Below are 7159 nucleotides of genomic sequence, written 5' to 3' on the forward strand. Positions count from 1 at the left end.
TTCCCTGTCTTGCTCTTCTCCTTCCCTTACTCCTGCTTCCTGGGCTCATCTCCCTGCCAAACTGCCTGCCCTCAGGTCCTTATCTCAGGCTCTGCTTTTAGGAGAACACAAATTAAGACACTGGCTGAACTGGTTTACTTCTCTTCCCCTGGAAGGAGGATGCTGCTATTTATTCATGCCTGTATGCATTCCTTCTCTGCAGATGGGAAGTGTAAGGCTCGGAGTGGTTAAGGAACCTTCCTAAATTCACAAGACATAAATGACATTACTATGCTGGGTGAATACCAACTCCCACGGCCATTCTCAAGCGCGGACCTGCACAATCTCGTAGATGTAAGGACTCTTAGAATCATCTACCACAGCGGTGCCTGGGTGGCTCAGAGGGTTAAGCACCTGCCTTAGGCTCAGATCATGATCCCAGGGTCCTGGGATTGAGCCCCACATCAGGCTTCCTGCTCAGCAGGGAGTCTGCTTCTCCTTCTCCCTCTATTCCTCTGCTCATGCCCTCTCTCTCTCAAATAAGTCGATAAAATCTTTTTTAAAAAATCATCTAGCTCAGTGTTCTCAACCTGTTGTTACCTTCCCCAAAGCCTGACAAAGACTTTTTTATGCTAATCACTGCCCCATGAAATTGTAATACGACAGACATACTGCGTACCTATGCACTGTGTGTGTGTGTATGTCTGTGTGTGTGTGTGTGTACGCTTGGCTAGAGAGTCTTTCAGATATTGTGGACCTTTTTTTCTTTTTAGCACTTGACGTAATTATTGATGGATCAAATAACTTACTGGAATGAAATAGTAAAATTTAAAGTACTTTTATTTAATTCTCAAAGCCTAAGTCACGCACAAAAGGTCTGAAATAAGCATGACCGATACCCACGAGGCGGCTAATGGCAGCCAGTAAGCACATCGAGCCGTCTCTTACGGGGGCACTTTCTGATAGAGCAAGTGACAGAGAGAAAGTCCCCCAGTCACAGCCGTCTGTCCGCCATCGTCCCGCAGCACTGATCGGCATGGGCTTTGTGCCTCTTCCATGAACTCATGTCAATGCTATTCATTGGATCCCAAGGAAAACCCGATGGGAGAAACCAGTTGAACACTAAGGAGTAAGATTTTGCCTGATAGGGCTGAGCTTTGGAGGGCCATAAACCCTTGTAAAAACCAAGATTTTTTTCACCTCCCGCAAAACCAATCTTCACGCCTCTGGGTGTGATGAGAAAGCCTGAGTCAGTCTGACACCATCAATCGTACAGATGAGAAGGACATCGAGCCAGAGGAGTGGTCACACGGCGGGATCAGGCAAAACTGGAATGAAAACCGGTTCTTCTGATGCCTAGTCCAGAGTCCGTTTTATATCGCCCCAAGAACCTGGTTCACCAGGCGGTGTGGATCGGGCCTGGGCTCAGCCAGTCTCGGTGCTCTCTGGCCCTTAATTTTTGTTGGGAACAAAGTCTTCCTCTTGCCATGGAATGTACCGTGATTATTAAACCGTGTTACGGTTGCTCCCAACCCAGATTCCGCTGGGGCGTATAAAAGCAGAGAGCTAATTATATGATAGTAATTACCTGGAAATTATATGTTTATTGGTTTTTTCACCAGTGGATACTACTATTTTTGAACTTTTCATCGTTCCACTCAGTGACAGGAGTCACACTGTCTCTGCTCCTGATGTTCCCTCCAATGTCACGATTAGCAGACCTTTTAAATGGAACCACGGCTGGCAGCGTGGAAAGCCTCCGGGTGGGGACGGGAGCATGTGGACTGAGTCCTTGCTGGAGGTCCCGGAAGTCCCCAATGCCCACGTTGACACGCACCTCACTTCTTGACAGGAGCCCTTAATAATAAAGTGCTCAACATCTCTGGTCTAAATGAAGCACATTCCTATCTTTGCCCTTGGATACTGGGAATAGTATCCAATAGGAAGGGGCTTCATCTGCCACCGGATATATTTATCTACCCTTCAATTATGTGCCTTGGTTAATTGTCCCTTTTCCACCAGCTCTACTTACGACACAGATCCTGTGCCTCGCCTGTAATTACAGTGAGGAAATATTTCTACGAGCTTTTAAAAGGGAAGCCTAAACTGGGTCAAACATTGAAGGTGGAAAGGTCAGGGAGCAAGGGTCAATGTTGGTTTGGCTCTGATGAGTTGGTTTGTGGGGGGGGGGGTTTCCATGCTTTCTGCCACTTGAGGGCCCTTGCCTGCACTTCCGCCATTATCACCGCGTCCTATTGCTGTTATTGGTTACAGTTGTGATGAATAGACAACATCTGTGGAGGATTTTACAGTTTACGAAATGCCTTTTACCTGACGTGCCTCCCTCAGCTTCTCCACAAATGCTGAGGGCAGTTAGGTGACTTGGCCGTGCTCACCCGGCCATTAAAATGCATGTCCTTACCCCTCTGGAGGGGCCACTGGGCAAGCTGCTCCCAGTCTTCTCTCCGCTTCCGTGTGGGGAGACAATGAGCTTACAGCCCTATGGCTTCGTGTGTCTTTTATTCACAACAGGATGTCAGCACCTACGACAACGCCCAACACACGGTCGGATGCCAGGAGTGTTCACTGAGAGAGTGAACGCATGCGTCTAGCCCAGGAAGCCATACGATCATTATTCCCTTATGGGTCCTCTCTCTGTTCAGTCCATTCTCACCTCCATGCCTTTGCTGATTAGACCTTCGTGGTCTAATCCCTCCTGCATATCGCAACTCGGCCATTGGCTTTGGCGTGACCCCTGCTAACTTAGGGACCCTCTCAGGGCCACCGACCCCCCAGGAATCCCCTTCCTTTTCCCTACTCTTCCAGCCCTCCTCACCCAAATCACCACGCCACTCAGCCTTGACCGGAAGTTGGAAACCAATTAATCACCCACCCAACCACTTCATTTGACAGATGAAGAAACAGGCCTACAGGGGTAAACAGCCTTGCAGCTAGATTGCCCAGTGAGTCAATGGCAGGGGTGAAACCAGAACCTAGGTCTTCTGACTCGCTGCCCAACATACTTCCCATCACACCAAGGAGGATAGGAAATAGGTTTCATCACAAATGTTTTGCTTGAGCTGTGGCGGCTGCCCAGGGAGATGAACCGAGACGGCTAGTGTGGGAGGAGGCTGGTTCGGCGAGAAAGAGTGCTGTCATTGTTTGGTCATGTCTGCCTGGGTTGGGGAGGGGGGAGGTTGGACCAAAAGAGTGCTGTGATTGTTTGGTCATGTCTGCCTGGGTTGGGGAGGGGGGTCGGACCGAGGAGCGCAGGGATGGTCAGTGGCTCACCTTGCAGCATTTCAGGACTGCGCTGAACCTGACCCAAGTCCTCTACTGCAACTTGGGTTGTTGGCTGCCGCTTCACTTCTCCAAGGCTTAGCGAATTATGAATTAATGAATTGACTCAGGGCAGCTCCCTTCTGGTCGCGCTGAGAGGAACGCCACAATCTGAAGTTCTGTCCCAGGACCAAGTGAGGACCACTTTTCTGCCCGGCTTAGTGACTGAGATATGGTATTGCCCTCCTCCCCTTCCCCACCATCCTGTCCCAACCCCAGAGACCGTTCCAAAGCTTTGACTGTGTTTGTGTAATTAGAAGAGAAACCCTTAAGAGACGAGCGGCTCAGTAATGGAATTTTTAAATTCCAACAGAGCTGAGAAAGCCTATTTAAAAGGAGGAAGGGGGTTTAAGGAAAAGGTCAAGCATGATGCCAGTAATAATGTGCAGTACCAACTCCACTGAGAGAGACACGGGTTTGCAAATTAGGGGACAAGTAGGAAAATGTTTCTCTTCTTCTTTGTGGGTTTGGAAGAGCCGATGTGAACACAAATGCCCAAAGGGGCAACACATAACATAAATGAGTTAATCAGCCTGGTGTGTAGGACACCAGGGAACAGTGGGGACTGTGACTAATTCAGAAGGCATACCCTAGCCAAAGGAGTTCAAATCCTCAAACGTTTCTGAAAACACGGCACAGGCCAAATAGAAGATGTTTGTGGGTTTCGTTTAGCTTTAGGGCTTTAGACTGGAAACTCAGTTCCCTAGAGATGTGTAAGTATCTAACAGTTAACCGCCGGTTAATCAGAAAAATAAAGCAGCATACTTGTTGCTCAGGGGGTGGTGGTCGTGGGGCTGGTGGGGTTCCAAAGGAGACCTGGAAGGCTTTCCCCAACCTCTCTGACTGTTCTGGGGGACAGAGCGCCGCGACCCTCTGCGGTCGGTCCTGCGGACCATCCAGTGTTCCAGACTGAGTAACTAACTCAGACTTAAGGAATTGCGCTGGGGGAGGGAATGTGGCGGGGTGAGATCAAGCCCTGAGGGTTGGAGTTGGGATTTCCTAACAAGTGGGAGCAGATTTTCAAAGCGGAGTGGAAAGATCTACAAGTCAGAGCTGCAAAATAGAAGTAAAAAGGAGGAAGCTTTCTCAGAGCTGGGGCACGGGGTTAGGGTCTGGCCGGGCCCCAGGAAGGGCTGAGCTGCGCAGTGCAGCAGCCCTGAGGGCTTGTGGTTCCCACAGACATACCTGGGATGAAGGGTTTAACTTCTTGGCGCTCTCTCTCAATCTATGGCAAAGAAACCATATTTCGTATGCATGCTTAAAATTTTTTCCATTGCTACATTAAGATTCCCCCTACATAGCCTGCCCACCTCCCCAGTTTAGCCTCGTATTGTGATGTTGTGGAAAAGAAAGAGAGGAGACCTGCTCCTCCAGTTCGGAGAAAGCATCTTGCCCTCAAGGGGACCATGAGCAAGCTTCTGGGAAGCCCCAGAGAGCTGCTGGGGAGGAGTGGGTGGTGCTGGAAGGTCTCTGCCGCACACCCCCTCCTTCCTAATACAGTGAAGGACTGTAACCCCCACACAGGGAAGCTGTGGAAGCTTGGAGCGGCTCAGTTCAAGCAGCCTCCTCATCTCTGCCCAAATCTCAGAAGGAGCCACTGGGAATGAACGCTTGGGCCCCCTCACAGGAGGGCTGTGGGACTCAGTGTAGTGGAAACTGTAAAATGCTTGGGAAAAATGGAGAGTCCTATAAGTGCAAAATATTGTTATGAATCTTTCCTCCCCGCACACTATTTTAAAAGATTTTATTTATTTATTTTTGAGAGAGAGAAAGAGTACGAGTGGGAAGAGAGACAGAGGGAGAAGCAGACTCCCCGCTGAGCAGGGAGCTTGACTCGGGACTCGATCCCAGGACCCTGGGATCATGACCTGAGCTGATAGCAGACGCTTAACCGACCGAGCCACCCAGGTGCCCCTTCCCCCACACACTTTTCACCTTTGGGAGATGTTGTCTTTAAGGCCCAGGCAAAATGATTTGAGTTATAAGATTATAAAACTCACCTGACCTCACAAGCAAAAATTTGGAGAAACCCCAGGTCCTGGGAGAGAGCAGCTCTTGCACTGGCCTTGCCTCTCTTGCCTGGAGGAAACAAAGTGGGGGGGAATTGCATGGCCTGGGGCTTCTGGAAAGTCTGGATTTGAATTTCAGCTTCATGACTGGTGGGACTTAGCCTCCTTGACCCTCCGTGTCCTTGCCTATAGGAGGGGGTGATGACACTGGGCAGCCGCGGGGCTGGGTGACATGTCTTTCAGAGTCCCTGAAACTTTGAGCGACATAAAATGGTGTAACAGGTGAATTTATACGTGAATGGGAAGGAAGAGCTGTTGGATTCTCAGATGATGTTTATACTTTGGATAGAATCTGGCTCTTTCCCCCAGTAACAGCCCAGGGACAAATGAGCTGTGTCCCTACTAGGAGAACATTCTTTTAATATGGGGATGTTTTGTTTGCCTGTGGCACAGGGGCCCGAGACAACTACCCACCAGGGCAGTTAGCGACTCTGCGGCCCTGGAGAGCTGGAGAAGTCAAAGGTCAAGGCCCAGAGACCTGGCTGTATCCCAGGATTTGGGGCAGGGGGACTGCTTACCCTCCAGAGGCACGCTTGCTGTGGTCCCTGGGTACTGCTGACATCTGCACCCCTTTGGTACTTCTTACGCAAAGCCTTCCTGTGACTGGAACATCTGCAGCCCTGCTCAGCCCAGACTTGGCACCAGAAACTCGCATCTGTTTTCAAGTAACTTGTTCTCTGGGACACCGACGAGAGTGTAGAGACTGTCACCATTCAGGCTGACCTAGTAAGCAGGGAGAGCTGCTGGGAACCTGAGGGTTCAGAACCAACTCCCCTTAATGGAAGAGAAGATCTCTTTGCTTATAGGAGAAAGTCCAAGCCGTGGAGCCTGCACCCGAGGCTTTCCCTAATGGCCCAAGCCCACTGGCCCAGGCCCACGGCGACAGTAGCCATTGCCCAGCCCAAAACACACGTCCTGCCTCTGCACACAGGTCTCCCTCACTCCCTATGTCCACCAGCTCAACACCTTTCTATTTATCAGTGTCTCTAAGAAAACTTCCTTTTGTCCCCGCAACGAGTAACATATTTCTTTCATCACATCCCTAACTTGACCGACCCGTGCACACATCAACGTCCCCAACGAGTACATAAAAACAATCAAACCAGAAGCAGGCTGAGTGTGCAGTTCCATCCTGGGGGCTCCTTGTGGGCCGTCTCTGGCTCCTCAGATCCGGGGCTCTGTGCTCGAGCAGTGAGAGTTGCCTCTGAGTCCTTGGTCTTATCTACTCTACCACTTCCTTCTTTTCTTTTATTTTTTTTAAGATCTCATTTATTTATTTATTTGACAGAGAAAGCGAGTGAGCACAAGCAGGGAAAGCAGCAGGCAGAGGGAGAGGGGAATCAGGGAGCCTGATGCGGGGCTCGAACCCAGGACCCTGGGATCATGACCTGAGCCGAAGGCAGATGTTTAACCAATGAGTCACCCAGCCACCCCACCTGACTACTTTCTGGCTCTGGACTTGGGCTTTGTGCATGGATCCCGGAGTGGGTGCAGACTGTCTATGATTGTTTTGGTGGCCCAATTCTGTGTGATGGGGAATTCCTGGCCCCAGCCCCAGATTCTCAGGTCCTCACCCAGCTTTCTAACCCCAAGGAAGGAGTCAGGCTGCTCCTTGGTCCGTGCCCCCCATCCTTTTGTTCTGTAACGTCTCATTTTGTCTTGTAACCATTTGTCTTCATGACTGAGGCCCTCCCTGCACTGGGAGTGATTGGAGGGCAGAAATATGGCCCAGTGGGTGTCAAAACATATTTCATAAATGCATGCACGAATAA

General features: G+C 50.2%; 1 long non-coding RNA gene across 1 annotated transcript; it reads right to left on the reverse strand.

Moving 5' to 3' along the window:
- Positions 1-801: 801 nt before the first annotated feature.
- On the reverse strand, positions 802-6580 carry LOC123002229 (uncharacterized). The gene is made up of 4 exons (XR_006411926.3): positions 6491-6580; positions 5906-6110; positions 5319-5397; positions 802-4543 (listed from the first exon to the last, which is right to left on the reverse strand). It is a non-coding gene; the product is annotated as an uncharacterized LOC123002229 (long non-coding RNA).
- Between the last annotated feature and the right edge of the window lie 579 nt (positions 6581-7159).

The sequence above is a fragment of the Ursus arctos genome, unplaced genomic scaffold (genome assembly GCF_023065955.2).
Source record: "Ursus arctos isolate Adak ecotype North America unplaced genomic scaffold, UrsArc2.0 scaffold_28, whole genome shotgun sequence".
Lineage (NCBI taxonomy): Eukaryota > Metazoa > Chordata > Mammalia > Carnivora > Ursidae > Ursus > Ursus arctos.